We start from the raw sequence: 11664 nt of genomic DNA on the forward strand, positions 1-11664 counted from the left end.
AACGGAAGGTGCCGTAGGAACCTAGAGGATTTACACTTTGGACAGTACTTTGCTTCTACGTATTCTTTCCTAAATAGGACACACCCCTTAGGGCAAGCATGTATCTCCTCATGCAGCATCTTAAGTGCACGAAGGAGTTTCTGTGACTCGTGCATGCTCTTTGGCAGAAGGTGACCCTCTAGAAGCAGGTTGCCAATAACTATCAACATACCATCAAAGGCGTCTCGACTCAGGCTATACTAGGACTTTAACACCATTATGCGTCCAATGGCATCCAGTTGAGAAACCTTTGTCTGGCCATGAAGGGGTTTCTATGCCGCGGCAAACATGTCGTAGAACACCTTTGCTGGTTGCCTCTAGCTCCTCCTCCATACGTCCTTCAAGCGAACTGTGCCTCATGATAGTCATTTAACATGTCTGCTACCCTGGCATCAGCATCATAGTCCTCGACATGTGGTCTCACCACCTCTGAAAGGATCAAGATGCCCAAGAGGGGGGGTGAATTGGGCTAATTCTAAATTTTCTTGCAATAATCAAATCCTACGGATAGCCCAATTAACCCCTTATGCCTAGAAAAGTGTTTCTATCAAACTAACGCACAAAGGACTTACAACCTATGTTCCAAACTTACTCTAGCATGGCAATTATATGAATGTAACAACAAGTATTGAATTGCACAAAGTAAATACTCAAAGTAAATGCTCAAAGTAAAGAGAGAGAGAGGAACGCGGCAATGTTTTACCGAGGTATCAGGAGAGTCGCCACTCCCCACTAGTCCTTGTTGGAGCACCCGCGCAAGGGTGTAGCTCCCCCTTGATCCGCGCAAGGATCAAGTGCTCTCTATGGGTTGATTCTTCGACACTCCATCGTGGCGAATCACCCAAAGCCACTCACAACTTGAGTTGGGTCACCCTACAAGCTCCGCCGGGTGATCACCAAGCTCCCAACCACCACCAAGCCATCTAGGTGATGGCGATCACCAAGAGTAACAAGCACTGAACTCTCACTTGACCACGCGAAGCCTAATGAGAAGATGGATGCACACTTGGCTACTCTTGATTCACTAATGAGGCTACTCTCTTGGATTCTCAAATCTCAATCACCTCACTAGGACCTTGCTCTTCTTGGCACTCACAAACATGTTCCTCAGCTGTTAGAATGAGCAAAAGTAACTCCACACACGAGTGGAGCTTCTATTCATAAGACAGCCTAAAAAACGAACCGTTATGAGCTTCTGCGGGGTGACCGGACGCTCCGGTTGTGTTGACCGGACGCTCCGGTCAGTTCAACCCGCGAACCAGTAAAAATGAGTTGACCGGATGCTGGCAGGGTCCGGTCAGCACTGACGGACGCGTCCGGTCGCATGAAACCCTTACTGGACCCTTACTGGACTCGACCGGACGCTGAACCCTTAGGGTCTGGTCAGTACTGACCGGACGCGTTCGGTCACAGATTCCCTTCTCTGGAACCTTACTGGAGTCGACCGGACGCTGCCTTTCAGCGTCCGGTCACTTGACCTCTTCAGCGTCCGGTCGCACCGAACACAGACAGCTGATCAAATGAACTGACCGGACCCTACGGCCAGCGTCCGGTCGCACCTGGGGCCAGCGTCTGGTCAGCATTTGACCCTTCATTCACTTACAACTCTCGATCATATGTGAATGAAGTTTGCTCCAAAGGATCTTAGGCATTCATAGGAGCTACCTAGAGCTAGTTTAAACAAGTGTGCACCACACCTAACTCACTAGACTTAACTAGGTCAAGCTACCTGTCCATACCCCCCTTAATAGTACGGCCAAAGGAAAAACAAAGTCCTAAACTACTCTAAGTGTCTCTCCAACTCCAATCGACACTTAGAACTAGTCATCCTTAACCTTGTCGTCCATCCTTTGAAAACTGAAACGATTTCCATCGTAGGGGCATGACCATCTCGATTGCCCAATCGATCACCATTATTATGACCTAACTCAATTGCCTCTGCAAAACACACATTAGTCATAGTAATCTTGTATTGACATTAATCACTGAAATCCAACTAGGGGCCTAGATGCTTTCAATCTCCCCTCTCATACGATCGGCTTCACCATGGTAGACCCACCGGGTATAGTCTGTCATAAATCCATTCTTTCAAAGATGTTCCCCCATGACCTTCTTCGTTTGTCTTTTCCTATTTGCACATTTGCTGCAGGGACAACAAATTTTACTCGCTCCTTTAGCAACCACGCTGAAAGGTCCTTGTTTGGTTTTGGTAATTGAGTGACAACCTAGGTGGACTAATTGTGTTTATGTGAGATACATAGGTGATTAGTCCACAGGTACATGTGTGTGAGCAACATATGCCATGAAGGTGAAAATGGCTTGGAGATGTTATAAAGCTCACACATGTGATGATGAAGGAGCTTAAATGCACATGAGACATGACATTGAGTCATGTGATCAAGGTAGAGAAGATCAAGACAAGACTTGGCTTGATGGACCGGTTGCAAGCATGAAGGGCAAGTCGAAGGCTTTGGAGTGATGGACCGCGTGGCGGTGAAGCTTGAGCAAGACTTGGCGCCGATGGACGATGGCAACGGTGAAGAGCAAGTGAAGTCAAGATCGATGAACCAATATGATCACGTGATGATATGAAGTGGATCATATCATTGTTGATCATGTTGGTGCATGTGTTGCATCGACATTGGAGGAGATGGAATGGAATGCGCAAGGCAAAGGTATAACATAGGGCATTTCATTTCACCGGTCATAGGTGTGTAGAGAAGTTTATGACTGGGTTTAGGATAGATGGCCGTACTATCAAGAGGGGCAAACTTGTTTGCCATTTGGTCATCTAGTGCCACTCGAGTGATCTAACTTTGCATTGTCGCTAGGATCGAGTGGCGTGGCAAGTTGAGTGGCTAACATCCTTTGGGAAATGATTGTGAAAATGCTAACACACATACATATGGTGGTGTACACTTGGCGGTGTTGGCACATTTACAAAGGAGGTGGTGTTTGCAAGGGTGAGATGGGTTTGGGTCCCTCAGATTCGGCGCTTTTGGGAAAATAGGAATGCCTATTTTCTATTGCGCCGGATGCAAATTCTTGTGGTTAGCTCATTGGAGCAAGGGTGAAGAAGTTAGAAGTGAAAACGAGTTGGTCGCGAAGACGCTGGCGTCGGTCAACTGACCGGACGCTGGGTCTGAAAGCACCAGACGCTGGCTGGCTGCGTCCGATCAGGCTGACGTACTGGTGACGCAGTGGCTAGGAGTGTGACCGGACGCTGGCTGTGTCCGATCGCGTTCGACCGGACGTGTCCGGTCATGCTTGGGAGCTTACTGGAAACGACCGGACGCTGAGGGACCAGCGTCCGGTCAGTTGAAGCTGCTACGTCCGGTCAAGTCAAGTGACCATTGGAACCAGGACACGTGGCCATCTGCGGGCGATCGGACGCTGAGGTCCAGCGTCCGGTCAACACGACCGGAGCGTCCGGTCGGCCCGACCGTTGCCCAGTGAAGGGGTAATAGCTAGTTTAGCCCTTGGGGCTATAAATAGAAGTGGCCTTCGGCCATGGCTGGTGCTGAGCACCTTAGGGGACTTTGTGTCCATGCTTGAGAGTGCTTGGGAGCCCTCCTATCACATATATACTTGATAGTGATCATTCGAATTGTGTGAGTGAGCGATTCTAGTGCGATTGCATCAGTGAGGTTGCATCGAGTGGCACTAGGTGATCGAGTTGCAAGCCGATGGTGCTTGTTACTCTTGGAGGTTGCCACCTCCTAGATGGCTTGGTGGTGGTCTCCGTCGAAGCGCGCAAGAAGCTTGTGCGGCACTTCGGAGAAGTGCTTGTGAGGGGCATTGTGCTCGCCCAGCGGGAGCCGTGAAGAGCAACTCTAGTAAAGCGTGTCATTGAGCTACCCTCACTCAAGGGGTAGGTTCTTAGCGGCGCTCGATGTGCGGGCTTAGCGGGTGATGCTAATTAGCCGCTGAACCACCAAGTGAGCGGTCGACACAACGGGGACTAGCGTGTTGGCAAACACGTGAACCTCGGGAGAAAAATCATCGTGTCAACCTTGTTCTTCCCTATTGGTTTGCATCCCCATTACACAAGCTTGCAATTACTTTTATACACATTAAGCTTGTGTAGTTGCTCTTGTAATTAGATAGCTTGTGTAGCTTGCTAATTACCTTCTTGCTTGTGTAGCATAGAAGTAGCTCCATTGCATGGCTAATTTAGGTTTTAGTAACCTTGTTAGTCACATTGCTTAGTTTGTGTAGCTAAGTATTTGCGCTCTCTAATTAGGCATTGGTTGCCTTGTTATTGAGCATTGCTAGTGAGCTTAGTTAGCTTTGTGCTTTTGCTTACTAGCATGTATAGGAGCTTCCTTGTTGCTCAAAGTACTAGTGGCATAGGTTTGTGTAACCTTGCTCCTAGAATTGTTTAGGAGAGCTCTAGCTAGCCCGGCACCTTTGTTGCATAATTGTTATCTTTGCAAAGTGCTAGTGAACATATATAGTGGGGTATAGTCTTGGCTAGACCGATAGTTTTAATTCCGCATTTGTATCGGTTAGCCGACGCGATTAATTTTAGAAAAGACTATTCACCCCCCCCTCTAGTCCTGCCATCTCGACCCTTCACACGCCAAATGCCCGTTCCAAGAAAGCATCGGTCTTGTTGATCCATTCATTGGTGACCTAACCCTGACTTGCGCGGCCCGTGTACATCCACTCACAGTCCTCCATCCTCTAACATATATAGCGGCGAGTAATATAAACATCAATTTGCATCTACACGACGTTCCTACTATCTAATAGGTGAGGATAGGTCATAATCTCATGCGTAGATCCATAGATGAGGTTAGTTTCCATGCTCTACTCCTATCCGAGACAGAATTTCAGGCAGCACCTCCCCACAAATACACGTCCTGCTAGGGAGAGTGTGTATCCAGAAAACAAAAGGGAGATGATGTCGAAACTCTATCTCGGATCAGAGCAGACCATGGAAACTAACCCCACCTACGCATCCGTGGGCTGTCCAAAAAACATGGACAATTCGAAACAGATACGGTTTTAGATATGGAAATATCTACATATTTCTAACCGTATCTCTTTCGAACGGGAGACGCCTAACTGGGTTATGTGATCTACTGACCATGATACTGAAAGAGGGGTTATACCTAGGGTGGTGGTGGAGTCAGGCTAGCAGGGCCTGTGGTGGGTTAGTGCAGTGGTGAGGCGACGCGGTGCAGGTAGACCCGTAGCGGTGAGGAAGGCGATCGGGGTCACCGAGGTACTCCGGCTCTGCCCCGACGGGCTCTTCTCTATAAAAAAAAGAAACATAAAACTGTCAATACAAAATTTTGGCAACACCTCCCCCTGCATGGTGAGGTTTCCAAAACCTATAAGAAAACCAACTGACACAATGGCCGACATGCACATATATATGAACGACGTGATGGTCCGACATGCATAAGATTATGTAAGGAACACCTAGCAACGTAATCAGGATAAGCAAGGATTAGGGATTACAAATTCAGGATCTATATCCCATTACTAATATATTCCATAAGCTATATTAATTTATGACAAACATCAATCCATGCAGTCCACAATCCATCCATGCTAAACCTCAGATTTGCAACTATGCACCATAACCTAGCGTCCACAAAGGCACCCTGACCAGGACATCTCAATCTATTCATGCATCCACATCCATCAGGCGGAGACGGCATAGGGGCTCACCACTGCAGAATGGCGACCGAGATGGCCGGATGCGGGTCGCCACTGCTGCGGGGCTATGTCGCACCCCGACGGCGTTGCTGTAGCGCCGCTGCAGGAGCGCGCGAGGGCGAAGGCAGCCGTTGCTTCGGCGGCCTCCTTCTCTTCCTCCTTCTCCTCCTTCTTCCTCCTCTCCTCCTCTCCTCCTCCTCCGGCGGCGCGATGCAGGCACGGCTGCTGGCGTGGGCGCAGGCGCGGGCGGTGGCGGCGGCGGCGCTGGCGCGTGCGTGTGTGCGGTGTGTGTGGGCCGGCCCAACCGGCGGGGTTAAATCCCCCCTTTGCCGAGTGCCCCGATCTGGCACTCGGCAAAGGTTTTTTTTTAATTTTTTTAATTCTTTGCCGAGTGTCACCTGGCCTGGCACTCGGCAAATAGGTTTTTTAAAAAATTTTAAAAAATCTTTGCCGAGTGCCAGTCGTCCTGAGTGTCATTTTTTAACACTCGGCAAACCATATTTTTTCACTTTTGACCTCCAAACTTTTTCTGCAGTTATCATACAATACCTGATACTCCATGTTCTAATGTGGCACATTTCTCAGACTTTTTCTATATTTCTTTAATTTATTTCATTTAATTGAATTTTCTTAGGATAATTCAAATTATAACTGCTAGTCATTCGAATAATGAAAAAAAATGAATGAAAAAATGATATTCATGTTATTTAGTATAATGTGAGGCCATATCCAGGAATAGACCACCAATTTCGAATATCTTGTTAACGAAACATGACAACGAACTTGCGGTCGAGTTATTTTTAAATTCTATAAAAAGCCAACTGAAGTCCGAAAATCATGAAACTTGTCAAGATGTCAAGATATCATTTGTGGAGGCTAGTGATAAAAAATTGAGGAGGTTTTCGCGCAAGTTTGTCACGTACGATGCTTGCCACCTCGTCAGCCTCCTCACGAAATCATGAAACTTCTTCGGAGATTCTTCGGTTTGCAAGCATCATACGTGACAACTTGTGTGAAATCTTCTCAATTTTTTATCATAGCCTTCCACATATGATATCTTGACATCTTGAGAAGTTCCATGATTTTCGGACTTCATTTGATTTTTATAGAATTTAAAAACAACTCGACCGCAAGTTCGTGGTCATGTTTCGTGAACAAGATGTTCAAAATTGGTGGTCTGTTCCTGGATACGGCCTCATATTATACTAAATAACATGAATATCATTTTTTTCATTATTCGAATGACTAGCAGTTATAATTTGAATTATCCAAGGAAATTCAATTAAATAAAATAAATTAAAGAAATATAGAAAAAGTTCGAGAAATGTGCCACATTGGAACATGGAGTACCAGGTATTGTATGAGGACTGCAGAAAAAGTTTGGAGGTTAAAAGTGAAAAAAAATATGGTTTGCCGAGTGTCAAAAAATGACACTCGGCAAAGGAGCCTCTTTGCCGAGTGTCAGGAAAAGACACTCGGCAAAGGATTAACAGCGGCTGCCGGCCGTTAACGGAGGCGTCCCTTTGCCGACTGTTCTGGTTTGCCGAGTGCCGAGCACTCGGCAAACCACCTCTTTGCCGAATGTTATTGTTTGTCGAGTGCTCCACCTCTTTGCCAAGTGCTAGTTATTTGCCGAGTGCTTTCTCTCTGGCACTCGACAAACAGCCTCTTTACCGAATGTCCGATAAAAAGCACTCGACAAAGTCTGGGACACTCGGAAAAGAAGCCGTCTCCGGTAGTGAATACAGTTGGCCATATAAATATACAGCCTTCTGCATTCATTCTGACATGTAAGCTTTAATCCTTCTACATACCTGTAAATTAATAGCATGCTTCGATGAGAGAAATAAAGTTTATTATGTATTTCTGTGCTTCACAGACCACTAACTTTCCCAGTAGACTGTGTAAGCCATTCACAGTCAACCTTCATGTAGTCATGTATGTTAATTTAAAGTGTCCAATCCACACTTTTTCTTTCTTAATTTACAGATGGTCAGAGCAAGCAACGTTCCATAAATTCTCAAAGTTATTTCCTGTACGTGTAAGCTTAAAAATGTAAACTTATTCATGTTTCACTTTTTGGGTTGCACACCCAACTTAATAGTTGCATATTATGTTTGTGCACCCCATTGTAAGGGCAAAGGCAGCAAGATAGATATGCTTCTCAGCTTGCACTCCTGAATTTTTATTGCTAATTGTTTACATCTGTTTTACATGATCAAATTCAGTTCTGGTTTTCTGAATTTAGATTCAGTTGTGCAGTGTATCCTACGTCCATGCAGTATTCAGTTCCTTATGCATATATTTAGACTATGTATTATACATTTTTTAGTTAGTAGTGTGTACGTTGACACAAGGACTCACTCATATTGGCCATATAAAAACAATTCCTGATTTCAGTCTAATAAATGATTCAGTTTCTCCATAGCGTATATACCTGTATTTACTGACTTTATCTTTTCCATTTTTACCATATTTCATGACCCATATATCGATACATATTACCGTTCTGTGCAGATTGTCTCGGTTTATTGTTTGGATCCTTCCATGTTACGACAAGGATTATCTAGGAAAAATAAAATAAGCAGGTGCATTCAAATTAACTCATCTATATAAAGGTTCACTTTCATTTCTCATGTGTAAAGAGCATAGTACCATACCTTTTCTTGCCTATTGAAAGGACCTAGGATGTCGTCTAGAGAAGGGTGAATAGACATTTCTGAAAATTAATATCTTTAAATGCGGAAACAATTAGAAAAGGGAGTTTTCAAAATGAAAACTCCAAATTAAGAGTAATACTATCCCTCACAAGTTAGCCACTAGAATAAACAAGGTATAAAGAATATATCTACAAGCTATAATCCTACAACATAAAGTTAGAACAGAGATCAAATAATATTCAGCACTGAGCTCTAATACCGGACATGTCCAGTATGAATACCGGACGTATCCGTTATACACGATTTCTGCAGAGCAGACCCAAACTTGCTCCTTTCGATTTCTATTTTCAAACCAAACTGCAGGCACCTACTAGAGATGACAATATACACAGAGAACCTACACAAGAGCTAGAGCAACACATATATCGAATGAAATACGAATTGAGACACGATATTTGTTTTACCAAAGTTCGGACTCATTCGAGTCCTACTCTCCGTTGAGGGGGCTGCGGGCGACCCAGCGAAGGTCAGCCCTAGAGGATACCACGAAGGTCACTCTAGCCAGAGTCTTTTCCAACTCCTTTTTCTCCTTCCACTAGTTGATTCCGAGGCGGCGGAATCGACCGTTACAAACTTTCCGAGGCACACCATAATCTCTCGGGTGCTCTCCGACTGACGCCTAACCGTCTAGGATTGAAGAGTCCAATAGTAACAAATGCAAATCATGAAATAGACAATATGCACAAGTGCTCAAGTGGTGGCTTTCTCTCTTTTTCAAATTCTCTCTTAACCCACAAGTGGATTTTGCGATTTGGATCACACACTCACTAAAAGAGGGTTTGAGAGAGTTGGCAAGGCTTAAAAATGTGTATGTGTATCAGCAGAATCAGCAGCCTCCAAAGGTGGAGGCTTGGGGGGTATTTATAGCCCCCTTGAAAAATTAGTCATTTTATAGCTGTTGTCATACCGGACACGTAACTGGGTTATAGTGTCATTGTGAGGCATCGGAACTCCCAATGAACGCCGAAACTCCCGACCCTCAACACATTTGAAAAATAGCCATTGGGCTCTGGCCGTCCATATCGGACACGTTCGGTATGAATATCAGACAACATGTCCGGTATGAATACCGGACACGTCCGGTATGACCAGAACAGTTAAGACTCCAAGTCAGTTAAGCACGAGACGTCAGACCATCCGACTCATGTCGGAACTGCCAATGAATCAACTCGAGAACAACAATTTTACCATTGCTGGGTAAATACCGGACACGTTCGGTATCCGGTATTGCCAGAAACAGCAAAAAACAGGTTAGCTCTTTTGTCTCTCAAACACTCAAAACTCACATGGGTTGGCTTGAGCACTTATGAAACATTATCTATCAACATGATGCATCCCTCTTAATAGTACGGCATTCCTACTAACTCAAATTTAAAAGTATAACGAATTTAAACCTTTTGAGTTGTTCTCTTTTAACCGAAGCCGTGTATTTCAATCTTCAACAAGTGAGGGTGCTAACATGTCAACTTTGATCTTTTTCACTTGAGCATAGCCATCTTGAGCACGTGACTTGATTCCATTCATTAAATATAAATAATTCTAAATGCATCAAGTCACTTCCAACACTTTGTCCAATATAGACTTGATCCTCCACATCAATATGACCATCATAGTTTGATTAGTACCTCAACTAAATGCAAGTACTTCCTTCTTCACCCTAGCTAGGTTCTTCGGCCGCCAAGCCGTCGCTTGCCCTTCACCCTTGCTTAGTACCTCGAAGCCTTTCCTTGCTATCTTCACCATCTCAAGCCATCAAGTCGCATCTTGTGTTGAATCATCCATTCATTTGTATCGTTATCTTTTTCATTTCAATTTAGCAAGCTTCAAATATGAGACCATTCCATATGTAATCTCTCATGTCTCATTAATTAATTCTCAAGAGCTTGCTTTCACATAGCACATGGAAATCCCACAATAAATAAGCCTTTGTATGAATTCCATTTGCATTGTTGTCTTATGCTTGAACTAGATTGTTTATACAACAACACATCATTTTGGCTTTCATTAAGTACTGGTGAGATAACCTTATTACCTGTCCACACTTAGCAAACAGGTTAGACCTTTAATCACGTTGTCATTCAATCATCCAAAACCCACCAAAGGGCTAGATGCACTTTCAATCTCCCCCTTTTTGGTGATTGATGACAACTTGATTAAAGCTTATAAAAGAATATAAACATTTAAGCTTTTGGGTTCAATGGTTTATGAGACGCTCCCCCTTAATATGTGCTTATGATTAGAATTCACAAAATGACCTCAAATGTCAATTGCACATACTAAAACGTATAGGAGACTCCCTCTAAATCATTGCATCCGTGGGATACATGTGTGTGTGACAAAGTAAAACCATAATGCATATGACAAGATATATCACACAAGAATAAATATAAAGGCATCTAATCAAATATTTTCATTCTAGCATGCATAGTCCTTATAAAAATAAATATAACACATGTATGTCACACATAGCACTCATTACACATTTTCTCAAGTCCACAAGCCACTAATATATTAAAAAAAGATCATGTCTCAAGAGATACATAGATAAAGCATGAGTATAAGTCTCATCTCTCACATGATACAATCTATCTCAAACTCAAGATACATCAATGAAGCTTAAAAATTAAAATGAAGCAAATATCCTGAAGCTTTAATCAGTCTCTCTCCCCCTTTGTCATCTATCACCACAAAGGTCCAACAATAACATACTAAGCATAAAGGGGCTGCAAGATGTCTCTGAAGGCTATGATCACTCATCATCATCTTCATCTCTACCAACATCTAGCCTGTTCGTTTGGCTGTGGCTTGTCAGTAAACGATCGTAAATTTCTAGCCGAAACAGTATTTTTCTCTCACACAAACCAGCCAGCAGTACTTCTTCATGAACCAGCAACGATACGAAACAGCCAACCTGAACAGGCTGATCCTCATCATCTGAGCATGTAGCACTAGCTGGATGAGAACCACCCTGCACCAGACGGGTCATAGCCACTAGACCCTGTAGTAGCCGCCACCACCTTATGAGGTCACTCCACCAATCTAAGGCATACTAGTCTGCAACACTGGGATGTGGCTGAGAGTGAGTAGGCACACGAGCCTATAGAGGTAAAGTGTCAGGGTGCTCTGGTGCCTGTTGCTGCTACTGCTGTCGGTGAAGGAACTCAGCATACTCTCTGTCATACCTAGCCTACTGTTGCTCCTCTATCTCAGGCTCACTGGCTACCTCATCTGATAA

This window comes from Miscanthus floridulus, chromosome 15 (genome assembly GCF_019320115.1).
Source record: "Miscanthus floridulus cultivar M001 chromosome 15, ASM1932011v1, whole genome shotgun sequence".
Lineage (NCBI taxonomy): Eukaryota > Viridiplantae > Streptophyta > Magnoliopsida > Poales > Poaceae > Miscanthus > Miscanthus floridulus.